This window comes from Durio zibethinus, chromosome 24 (genome assembly GCF_047325235.1).
Source record: "Durio zibethinus cultivar Kanyao isolate XHJ-2024 chromosome 24, ASM4732523v1, whole genome shotgun sequence".
NCBI classification, from domain to species: domain Eukaryota; kingdom Viridiplantae; phylum Streptophyta; class Magnoliopsida; order Malvales; family Malvaceae; genus Durio; species Durio zibethinus.
The window spans coordinates 7,210,230-7,223,705 of record NC_143185.1 but is presented as its reverse complement, the minus strand read 5'-3'; positions in this window follow the sequence as shown (position 1 = coordinate 7,223,705).

The window sequence follows — 13,476 nt, the reverse complement described above, 5'->3', positions numbered from 1 at the left end:
ATGCTTTTATTGTTTCATGTTTTTATTTTAGTTTCCCAGCACTTGCATTTTGTTCTCATTTAGCCCTTGTTCATTACAATTTCTATAAATGAAATTTTTAGTTTTTGCCTTTAAATTTCCAGCCCAGTTTTTTTTTTTTTTCCAGCTTATTTCTACCTTGTTCTGAGCTTGATCTTTGTGGGGGAAGGATGGTTTTTGATAGCTGGATGAACTCTTGTTCATCAATGGCATCAAAGAATCTTGACTCATGAAGGCTTTATTTTATTTTGTATTTTCGGTTTTGCCAAGTTCATTTCTGCCCAGATTTTGTTTTATATACTGCCTTATGGTTTTAGTTGCTGCTTATATTTAGCTTCTGTGCATGTGAGTTGATTTAAATGATGTTGGGTTGATGTTTAGTATGTGTTTGTTAAAAGAGATTAGACAGTTTTCACTTCCATGCATTTTTCATGCATCTTTCTTATTAGTTTTCAATTCTGTTTTTCTCCTAGTTTCGGTTCTGTTTTGGTGAAGTTCCCCTGCATCTTTTTTTTTTTTTTCATTTTCATTTCTATTTCTAGATTCTAGACTTAGATTTCATGTTACATGTGTACATTTTATTTTAATAGCATTTAGTTCAGTAGGTGGTCATTTTAGTCCATTATCTTCCTTTCGGTTTGGACCCTGTTTTATTAACTTTCTGGTCATTTTTTGAAAAAGCTTTCCTGCACCCTTTTCGCTTTTCGTGTATATTTTAAGGTAGAAAAACAGTTTTTGTAAATTCCTTAGGTAGAGGCACATTTGCATAGCTTTCTAATTCATAGGTCTTAGTTTCCATGCATTCTAATACTTCAGTTTGCATTTAATTTTTTACATTTTGTATTCTGTTTTCGGAAAGGTTTACATGCATCATTTTAGTTCATTTTCAAGTCTATTTTAAGGTAGTCCATTTAGATTTTACAGCACCATATAGCCTTAGGACAGTTTCTTAAAATTTTAGCTCATAGGGTTTAGATATGTGGTCATTACATGTCATGGTTTGTATTGCATATATATATATATATATTTTGTTATTTGACTAGGTTTTTGCCATTAGTATCCTATAGCTTTTTGGTTAATTTTTGAGTTCATTTTAAGTAACTTAGGTTAGAATTAATGTTTGCATCTAGTTAGGACATGTTTTCATTTGGCCAAATCATTTAGGTTGCAATGAGCTCCACTTAGGTATTTACATTATTTTTAGTCCAAGTTAGGCGCTCTTTTTGCATTCTTCCCATGTCATTTTCATGTTTAAATTTTGTTCCATGCATTTCATGCATCTTAGGCTATGTTAGAATCTTATTTAAGTTAATTTTCAAAAATTAAAAATGCTAACTTTATTTTTTTTATTCTATTAGGTTTATTTTTTGTTTAATTGTTGTTGCCAGGCTTTGTTTTCCCTCTCTCTACTCTTTAATTTCAATTTTAATCTATGCTTTTAATTTTGTTTAGTTCAATTTTCGATTTTATTACTTTTCATTTTTAGTAGCCTATCATTTTAAGAAACTCTTATTTTTAGTAACTTTCCCTTTAAGTCCTTTAATTTCCATAATTTGTAGTTAATTTAGGCTTAATTTATTTAGTAAATTTTATTATATTAATTTTAAGTTAATTAGGTAAAATCAAATTTTTCATAGGGCTAGATATATTTGAAGTGTCAAAATTGGTAATTATCCTTAGATTTAGAACTTCTAATCCTTGAGGAAACAAAAATCTAGAATTCTTCCAAACTTTATTACTTGTGCGACCAATACACTTGCGATATTCCTAGACCAATACACTTGCGATATTCCTAAAGTGTATTAACAGTTATCATGGAATATAATCAACGCCCTTCTTGAGTTTCAACGTACAAAAATAAAGGCTTTATTTAAGAGAAATCTTATGATTGTTGAGCATAATTACAAGCTTTCATTGTTTAAAGAGTTACAGGGATTAATATCTATGTATTTTAATATGCATATTAGAATTAGTAACAAAAAGTGCTCGTAAATCGATACTTACATGAAATATATGAGTAATCATTAATAACATGTTCATTTAATAATAAATAAATCAAATAATTATAACATATATTATCATTAATCATAAATACATACAAGTAGTAGTGTCAAATAACTAGTAATCTAATACACGTTTTCCCTACTTATAATACCAAACTACCTGTACCAATATGTTAGGCAAGATGTCCTCCAAACACGTATACCGGTGGCATTAAAGTCATTTAGTAGGATTAAGTACGTTACAAATACTTTCGTCATGCTCTTATTAATGAATAACGTATACCGTAACAGATGGAGTAAAAAAGTCTTGGATGCATACTTTATTGCCTAATCATTTGATGTATTTGTTACATTTATAAAAGTACCTAGCAGCCACTACAGTCTCACAGTAGGTCCACCAGCTCTATTAGTCTCAATTGCTGTCTCAGATGTAAAAACTCCAAGTAACCTAACCATCAGTGTGTTTGCCTTATTGACTATCAAACAATTAACTAAAATTATGGTCCCAATGATTGGAATATGTACAATCATGAACACATCATCCAAGTGATGGTTATCTCTAAAAAAGATAGATGAAAATTATTTGTTTCAAGATGCCACCTTTCAGTAAAAGCCAACACTATCTTATTGTTCATTAAACAATAGATACAGTCAATAAGTGAATCTAACTTTGACTGGACTATATTGGCTCGGATATGTGAACATGAAGCATCTAGATGTCACTATTGTAATTCAGGTCCATTATTGATCGAATCCAATGGATCTCACTCTTACAACAATAATAACAACAATACTATCACCAACATCATCAATAATAAACTTATTCACTTTACAAACATAAACTAACACGGAGCAATTATATGATTTAAATTATATTTGCATTGTAACATGAGATCGAAACACTTAAGAATAGATGTATTGATTGGACCTCTAAGAAAAGGTTGAGAAACTTGTTTCGTCGTATCATCTCTACCATTATCACAATGCTCTTGGGTCATAGGTTCTTTATTATGGGTGGAAAACTAATGCTATGGATTATCATCTCCTATATAATCCTCAATTGGTTCATTGTCATTTACCTAGACTTGATGTCTCATTTTAGAGGTAATTGAATGCCTCTGACTTAGATCAAAATCAACTACGACATGTCCATCACCTCTGCCAACACCTTCACCTTTCGTTCCAATGCCTTTACCTTTAGTTCAAGCCATATCTGTTGTGAGATAGTAAAAAATATGATTTTTGATCAACCAATAAAAAGACATAGTAAAAGAGTTATAGATACCTATATCCGTAAAACTTAAAAAGCTTATAGTAATTCATCTTCGTATGCCTTTTGAATCTTATGGATATGGGTACTTGTAAGACTTAAAAGGCTTACAAAAATGAATTTTCATAAGCCTTTTGAGTCTTACAGATATCCAACTTTATAAGATTTGAAAGACTTATGGAAATTCATTTCAAAGCAACTCTATAAGACTCAATTTCACAAAAAACCCTAAACAATCATATAAACATACTAAATGTACAAACTAAATAAACAACTAAATAAACAATTGAATCTTACCTAAACTTGTCATTTGAAGGTTGAGTAGACTGTTATTGGTTGAATTTGGGGTGGATTTAAGGTGTAAAGCTTGGATTGGAGTGCAATGGAGATATGAATGAGAGAGGGAAAGATAGAAAGAATGGGTGAAAGGGTATGAATGGAAATCTAAAATATTGAATTGGGATGTAATTAATAAAAATGTAAAATTTTATTTATAACTTTAGGTGTGTTTAATGGTTTGGTGTATAAAGAAAAAAAGTGGTACTATAAAACTTCTTAATTATTATAAGAGAGGTTCTATTCATATCTCATTTTTTACTTTTCACACCTATTTTTTTCAAAATTATTTTTAAATAAAATTACTTAATTACCTTTTTTTTTTCTCTTAACATCCCTTCTAATTTTAAACTTTCAAATTTGCAAATCTGAAAATTTTTAAAAGTTTTTAGATTTGCATATTCGAAAACTTAAAATTTTTTATAAGATATTTTTCTCAACTGATTTTTTTCTCAGACCTAAATGTAACTTTTTAAAAGCTTTCGAATAAGCATTTTTGGTAAGTTGATAAGTTATTAGAAATGCTTATTCGAAAACTTCTAAATTAAGATGAGAAGGGTAATTAAGTAATTTTATTTAAATAAAAATTAAAAAAATAAAGAATGTGGAGAGAAAAATATGGGTATTTAAAACTACTATTATCCCTTGTACCAAAATTAAAATGTTTCTTCTACCTTAATTGGTCAAAATTATTTTAATACCTTCTTATCATAATAATATAAATACCCCTCCTACCATAATTAACTAACATGATTATAGTATTTTTTTTCTTATTATAATTATAAAAATACCCTTATTGAAAAATTTTAAAATTACTATAATGTCCCTCTTACTATAATTACAAAAACACCCTTCCTACCATAATTAGTCAAAATTATTCTAATACCCTTTTTATCATAATTATGAAAACAGGCTTATGATTGCTTTATAATTACATATTAAATTTTAACATAATATAAAATTAACCACCTATTAAATTATTAAAATAACATTGCCATTATTTCATGAAAATTTTGGCATGTGGTATTTTATGAAAATCACTATAATACCCTTATTAAATTACATATTAAATTAATTATATAAAACTTAATTGCATATTAAATTACTATAATAAAATAAAAATTAAAAAATAATATGATAAATATGAATGTAAAATGACAACAAAAAACTTAAATTATTTTTTATTTATTTTAAATATTTTTACAAAAAAAAAATTTATAAGCTACAATAAATTGAAAATTATATATTTGATCAAGAGATTAATAAAAATACAATGATTAAGATATAATTTAAAATTTTAACAAAAAACTATAATCACAATATATGAAGTATTATATATATTAATTTAAATATTATAATATATTAATTTATTTTATTATTTATTAATTTTTATATTAAAATAATTATAAATATACTAAAAATAATATAATAAATAATAAATAATAATAATACTAAGAATTTTTGACAAAAAAATAGTTCACCCTAGCGTAACAAGGTGACTATTTCTAGTAATTATTCTTTTAATATTTCGAATGCAAAAAAGTTTCTAATGAGAAAAAAATGTTTACAGGTTTTCAATTCAAAGTTTGAGTTGTGAATAAAAATAAATTAAATTAGTTTAAAAAATAATCAATTGAACTTGAATATCTTATAAAATTGATCCAATAATAAAAAGATTATTGATTAATATAAAATAGTTTTATATCATAATACTAAAATATTTACCCTACAACATGGGAGCATGTGCCTAATAAATCGTTAATTTTCTAATGTTGTAAAGTGAATGTTCACATTTGAAAATAGCTAGATAGATTGAATCGGAGTGATGTTTCGTTGCGATTAAGCACCTTTTAGTTGCAATCGTATCGTGGTTTTTTGTTTGGATAACAAAGGCTTTGATCAATTGAGCTTATGTGACACCAGTGGGAGTGTGTTTTTCCACTTCTGAGAAATAGGTGAGGTGGCTCATCACATCCAACTTTAGACATTTTGTCTTGGGAACTTCTATTTATACCCCTTTTTTTATATTTTAAATTTTTAAAAAAAATTATTTTTAAGTGAAATTATTTAATTATCTTTTCGAAAATGACTAAAATATATCATAATACTAAAATATTTACCTTACAACACGGGAGAATGTGCCTAATAAATCGTTAATTTTCTAATGTTGTAAAGTGAATGTTCACATTTGAAAATAGTTGGATGGATTGAATCAGAGTGATGTTTCGGTGCGATTAAGCACCTTTTAGTTGTAATTGTATCATGGTTTTTTGTTTGGATAACAAAGACATTGATCAATTGAGCTTATGTGACACCAGTGGGAGTGCGTTTTTCCACTTCTGAGAAATGGGTGAGGTGGCTTATCACATCCAACTTTAGACATTTTTGTCTTGGGAACTTCTATTTATACCCTCTTTTTTATATTTTAAATTTTAAAAAAAAATTATTTTTAAGTAAAATTATTTAATTATCTTTTCAAAAATGACTTTTTTCCATTTTTAAACTTTTAAAAGAACCATTAAACTAAGATATATTTCTTCCTTAATAATTTTGACATCTGAAGTGACAATAATTTCCCGACTACCATAAGACTAGCAATGCTTTCTTTATCAACATTATACCATTAGCCCAAATCAGATGATTCAACCTCAATTGCTACACCGAATCATATTCTTTGATCTTTTCTAAAAAAATTTTAAAAACAAACTATTGAACCTTTAAAACTTAATGCAACAAAAAACACCAACTATATCTAAACAAAAAATTCCCTTTTGTAGCTTTTTCTCAACAGTCAAATAGAAATAAATAAAAATTTCCCCCAAAACAACAATGTTTCAAAATCTCATCCCAACATGCATTCAAATCATCACATAATAATAGTAATATACTAAAAAAACTAGACATTTAGGGTTTTGAGTTTGATAGGGATCCTTTAGAGATTTAAAATCTATCAATTTTATACTCTAAATGGAGAAAGTGATAAAAATCATTGTTACGTGGAATCCCCATTGTTGAGATTGGCTTTCATAAAAGGCTCATAGCTTGAAGAGTTGCTATTGGCAATATCTTGTTGACAGAGTAAATGTGAAAGAAAGATTGAAAAGTTAGGATTTATTCAAATTTAGAAAGCAAAGCAATCACTGAAGCTCAAATTGAATAAAGAAGTGAAACAATCAACAAAGCAATCAAATAAAAGCAAGAAGAGAGTCAATCGATGAAGCAAGAAGTCAAGAAATTAATTTCTTATGATCTATATTGGTGGCAAGAATGGAGGGATTTGATGAGACATACCAGAAAGACAGGAAAGAAGATAGGCTTGTGATTTTATTTTGCTATTCTCATAAGGTAGTTTAAACATAGGGACTTCGATACTAACCCTTTTAAGCTCTTTGAATATTATATTTATATAGTTAAATATGATCAAATTTAAAAAATGGAGAAAGTAAACTCTGTTTTTTTTAATGTGGTTCATTTATGAATCTATATCCATCATTAAAATATAAAAATTTCATTTCACAACTCAATGTTTTACTTATCCATTAATTTAGTGAAATTAATTTTAAAAGGTTAAAATTGGATCCTTACAAAAATGTACCTTTAAAGAAAGTCAATTATGAATACTAATAAATATATCATTTTCTTTATGCAACTTTTAATCCTTTCTAATTCCTTTCAAATTTGTTTTTTCATTTATACCACATAATCACAATATTTTTAAATATTTTTATATTTATTTTTTAAAAAAAATATGTTCATAGAATTTATAAAACGTTATTTAGTGACAATCAATTATCTTTTCACTAAATCTACTCTTATTCATTTTCACACCTTCCTTCCATAATAGTCAAAATAAAATTTTACATTAATGAAACAGATTTATAAAGGTCAACATTGGATCCTCACATACAACATTAAATTAGTTAAGGTTATATGAGAGCCTTAGAAAAAATTATTTTTACAGAATATCAAGATATATCCCTCACTAAAAATGTCTTTCAATGAAGGCTATATGTGAACCTCACTACACAAAAGCTTTAGTAAGGGTCAACATGTTATTCTCACTAAAACACTTTTTCCTTATAATGCTAAATCGCTTATTATTATAGTTAGTACTTGTTTTACTTTATTTAGTAGGTCCTTGTTAAGCATGCTAGTAATCATAGTGAAAAAAATCCTTTATCAAATTGTAATGCTCCAACTCTCGAGTCATCAATTTCATACTTTTTGAATTTCTCTTTAATTTATGTAATTGAAAAATAAGTTTAATTTTATTGTGTTTAACTTTTTAATGTATTGAAACAAATTATGTATTTAAATATTTAATGTTTATAATATTTAATTTACAAATTTGAATTAAGTTTTATGTCTTTTAATACTTTTTTATATTTAATATAATTGTAATAGTAAATATTGAAAGAAATAAGGATTTTAAATATTAATTTTCAATATATAAAAAATTAAATTAAACCATTAGCGGCTTTTGATGTAATAAATGCCACTAAATTCTAGAATTAGGTGGCGTTTGTTTCTATAAATGCTGTTAAATTAAAAGAACATAGAAGCGTTTATCGGAATAAATGTTGCTAAATGAAAAAAATTATGGTTGCTAGGAAAAGAATCAAGGCATTTATGAAATGTCATTGAATTATCAATAAACGTTGTAAAATTTAATAGCATTTGTTTGTAAAATACCTTTCACGATGGTTTTTTTAAAAACGTCATTAAATTTTTGAACATAGGTATAGTTAGAGCTTTTTGCAGAGTTTTTGTCAAATGCCATTAATTAATTAACGTATTTATAAACAGGGCCAAAAGTGAAAATAAATACTTCTAAAACTTATTTTCCTATAGTATGTTCTAACCAATCTTCAAATCCACTAGTAAAATGTTGTTTTATGAGTTACAATCTTTGTCGTTTTAAGGCTTAAAATAGTAATGTCTATCCTTTGTAGCTACCGCTCACTATAAAGTTCTAAAGATGATACGACACATCTTACTCTCTAATCTCTTTTGGATGTCAAAGTGATTTGGAAACCAAGAAAACCTTTAATGTACAAGTATTTTCAAGATTTAAGTACAAAGATGAAGAGATTATACAATAAAAATTTTGGCTTGAATAGTAGATGAATTTATTTTTTGCTTTTCGAATGTTCTAGAAATGGAAAATCTTGACTTGTGATTAGATTTGTTCAAAGGTTGGACTATTCACCCAAACCCGAAAGCTTGTTCAAGTTTTAAGAGAGCTTAGATAAGAAATTAAAAAATGTTAAACGAGTTTGGGCATAATTTTTAAGCTTGCTCAAATTTCAAGTTGGGTCTTAGATAAAGGAATTAAAACTCGAGCCCGGACCGACCCGACTCGAATAAACTATATATAATTATAATATTATAATTATATAAGTATATGTATGTGAATTATTTTATTTTATTTTTATTTTTTAAAAATTTTTATTATATAAATTAAGTGGGTGGGTTTGAGATTTATTTTTTCAATTTGGATTAGGCTTGAAAAAATTTTAAAGATGAAAATATCTGATCTAAACAAGCATATAAACTATTAATGTCAAATATGGGTCAAACCTAAACTTGACCCAGCCTAGTCCATGAACACCTCAACTTGTGATGCTTTGGATGTAATCTTTTGCTTTTGAATATGTTAAAGGCTTCTTTTTATGTGGATTTTAGATTTCTAACTATAACGAGTTATTGGTATTGAAAAATAATTATTATTTCTTTCAAATTTTGTCTTTATTCGAGCTTTTCTAAGCAAAAGAATTGTTCCTCTACCTTAGAAGATCAATTCTCATGCTTTCAAATTAAAAATATAGCAATTAAAAATGGGCAGGATTGATTCTCTTGCTTCAAAAATAGGGGAAGAGCATTCTAACTCTAAGGAGATCAATCCCAAGACCTATCCTAGTATTGGTCCTCTTGGTTAAAAAAAAGGGAAGGAGAATCAATTGTATTCATGAGAGGATTGGTCCTCTTGTTCTCAAATTTGCTTATTTTGATATTTTACCAAAAAAATAGTTAATTTTTCTCAAACATAATTTTACTAATATTATTCATTTAAGAGTATGACTTGTTGAGAAAAATAAAGGTTCGATAATATTTAGTAAATTTTCAAAAATTGATTCAAAAATAATATTAACCAAAAATTTAAAAATAAATAAAATTTAACTTAATGTTTTGTTATATCAAAACCTTAAATCATTTCAAAACTAACAAACATGATATTTAAACTCGAGTTTGATTTGACTTGATCTAAAATATTATTATATTAATAAAAAATATTTTTATTTAATTTTAATTAAAAACTTAAAATATTAATATTAAAAGTCTTTTTCTAATATAATAAATAGTATTATATTATTATTTTAATAATAAATATTAATGCTATTTAAATAATATTTTAATTATTTAATAATTAATATTATTTAATATAATATTAATAGTACTTTAATAATATGAATATTTTAATCATTTTTTAATAATTTTCACTTTAAAATATATTATTTTTATATTTTATTGACTAATGTATTTATATTATTATTTAGATAATAAATATAAATGAATATTTTTAGTTATGATTTAATAATTGATGCTTTCAATATAAAATATAACTCTAAAATTTTAATATTTTAATATTAAATACTATTATTTTAATATTATTATATTAAAAATAATATTTTAATAATATTATTATTTTAAACATTTTAAAATATTAATATAAATAATAAGAAATGGTTTTGTTTTGAGTGTTTAATATTAATATACTAGTTTAATATTAAATATTATAGTGAAAATAAAATTGCTTTTTTAATATTAATAAATGTAATAATAAATAATTTGAATAGATTTTATTAATAAATAAATTTTAATATTTATAGTTATGTCAATATTACCAAAAAATAGATTTTTCATAAAAAATCAAACAAAAAAAATATTTTTCATCGATGCATTCAACCAATGGAAAAATTCTATTCTTTCAAAGATATAAATATTTTTCAAAAAATATTTTTTGAAAGCCAATTTTTGTGAAACAAATGGAATTAAAGGGAAAAGAAAAATTAAAACACTATGCAACTACCTTGATGGAAATTAACTTTTATGGGATGTTTGGTTTGCGAATTTTAACTTTTTTTTTTTTCAAAATCTAATTTTTTTGGTTTGGTTTAGAAAATTTTCGCATGTCAGGAATCTTACAATATTAACAGTGTCAAAAACAAAAAAAAAAAACTAGGAGAATAAAAAAAATCCTCTTTTTGAATTCTTTTAGATTTCGAAGAAAAGTAATATTTTTGCCCGTTTCATATTAGAGAAGTAGTAATTTTATATATTACTTTTTATTTAATCTTCACAATTCAACAAAAAACGGAGCTTTTAAGATAAAAATGTGATATTTCTTAAAACATGAAAAAAAATTATTTTTCAAAATTTAACAAAAACAACTTTTTAAAGATAAAAAACATAAATTTTATTGAAAATGTGCAAAAATTTTATTTTTCATAATTTTACTTCAATATCACTTTTCCCATAAAAATTACTTTATCTTTCAAAATTTAAAAATCTACGAATCAAATAACACCTTAATTTAATATAGGCTCGCATTTTATATATAACATATACTCCTAGATTGAGAAAAAAATTTTAACTTTAGTGTATCTATAGATTCTTCAATACTATTTTATTACAAGTGTGATTGTGTCAGAGACCACCTCACTAAGGTGGTGAAAGTGTCTTCAAAAGAACATTCCAACTATTAAAGCTAAAAATTCCATCTTCAAACTTAGATTTATTTTTTATTTTTATAAGTTTAGTTTCAATTCTTGAAAAAGTGAAACTTTATGAGATGAGAAAAGGTTATATCTCACATACTATATCAAATGTAGCAAAGAAAAAACGATTTGGAGAAAACCAACTCCTACAAACTAAAATGATTTAAAATTTGAAGAAAATAGAAAAAAGATTGATAAATAAAACGAAACTATCATGTTGAATGAACTTTGATTCTTTATTAATAAACTATTCAATATAATTTTATAAAACTTAATTAAATTCGGACTGAAAATTATCCTTTTTTTTTTTGGAGGGACACTGTCCAATTCAATCCTCTTTATATATATATATATATATATATATATGTATGTATGTATTTATATATAGATAAAGAAGGATCTAATTGTATTAATATAATTTTTATACTTTGTAGACGTTTGGATCAAAATTATTAAATTTAAAAATATTATTTTGATTCAAACGGGTCATATATTTAATTTTGATCTAAAAATTCAAACAAAAAAAAATATGAGTTATAATAATATAAATGAATCTCTTATATATATAAATATATATATTACTATTCTGTTTTGAATTCAAAAACTAAACAAAATTCACAATTTTAAAATGAAGATTAAAAGCATTTCAAATATTTTAAAATATATATATATAATACTATAATCCCATATTAATAATTGATTTTAAATTAAACATTCATGTGTTATTATGATGATAGGTTTTTTTAGGGTAAATTAGAAAAAAGGGAAAAATATAAAAAAATTTTACATTTTGATCTAATAATGGAGTAGTAGCAAATGATCTTTTAATTGATTATATTTAAGCATTTTTCTAGCTGAATTTGATTCTTTTATGTTTTGAAAACAGAATTATAGAGTTTTAATTAAAGAACTAGATAACTTTTTGCCTCTGTTTTTAGAGTAAAAGAGAAAAATGGAACAAAATTCAGAGAAATATGCAAATGTTGTTGGATTTATTAGGCTGCTTATGAAAGCAAAGGTTGATAAATCAAATGAGGTTCCTTTGTATGTGCCTTTTTAATTGATGAGCTGAGCTTTTGCAAATATGTCAACTTTTTTTATGCATATTGTGTATATTCTACTATCTATAGTGATATAGACAAAAATTGTAAAGGACCGTACACATTAACCTGAAAATGTAAATCAGCTTTCATCTTCAATATATTTTATATATAATACATATTTTTTAAAAAAGTATCACTATTCTTATACCCACAATGTAGTGCGGATTTGCATATTAGTATTTATGAAATATAAAAATAATTATGCATAGTATAAATTATAAATTAATTTTAATAAATGATCATAAATATAAAAAAATTTACTTTAACACTTAGTTTTTAGGGTTTATAAAAACTTATTTGTTATAGTAAATATGTATTTATATAAAATGTAAGTTAATTGAAAATGTTAAAAATAAATAAATATAATCTATTATATAAAATATTTTAAAATTTAAAATTAAATCAAGTTAAAATAATTAAATGCGAGACACGATATATTTATTCAAGATTGAATTTACATTAGATTATTTTTTATTAAAAACTATTTTTTTTTATATTTATATAAGATACCACAAATACCTTGATTTTAAATTAGATGCTAACGCTCTAATTTATTAATGACTTTTTTATATTTATATAAAATTTCACAAATATCTTGGTTTTAAGTTAAATGCAAACATGCCGGTTTGTTAAAGTAAAATTTTCCCCTTTTTTGTTTTCCCCTCCATTTTTTGGCCTTTTTCTAAATTTTATTTAAAGTAACATTTCCCCTTTTTATTTTCTCCTTTTTCTTTGGCCTCTAAAAATTTCATTCTCTTTTCAATTTTAATTCTTTTTAATTCTTATTTTTCTCTCTTTTCAATTATTATCTAAATTAAAAAAATATACCAATGATAGTGAATTAGCAAGTCTGTTTGTGGATCCCAATGGAAGGTAAAAGATAGGTTGGATCTTCCTAATGTAGATAATGTATTTGGCTTTTGATTGAATGCTAAAGATGGGTGGCATATTAGGGAGGGTTGGGTATA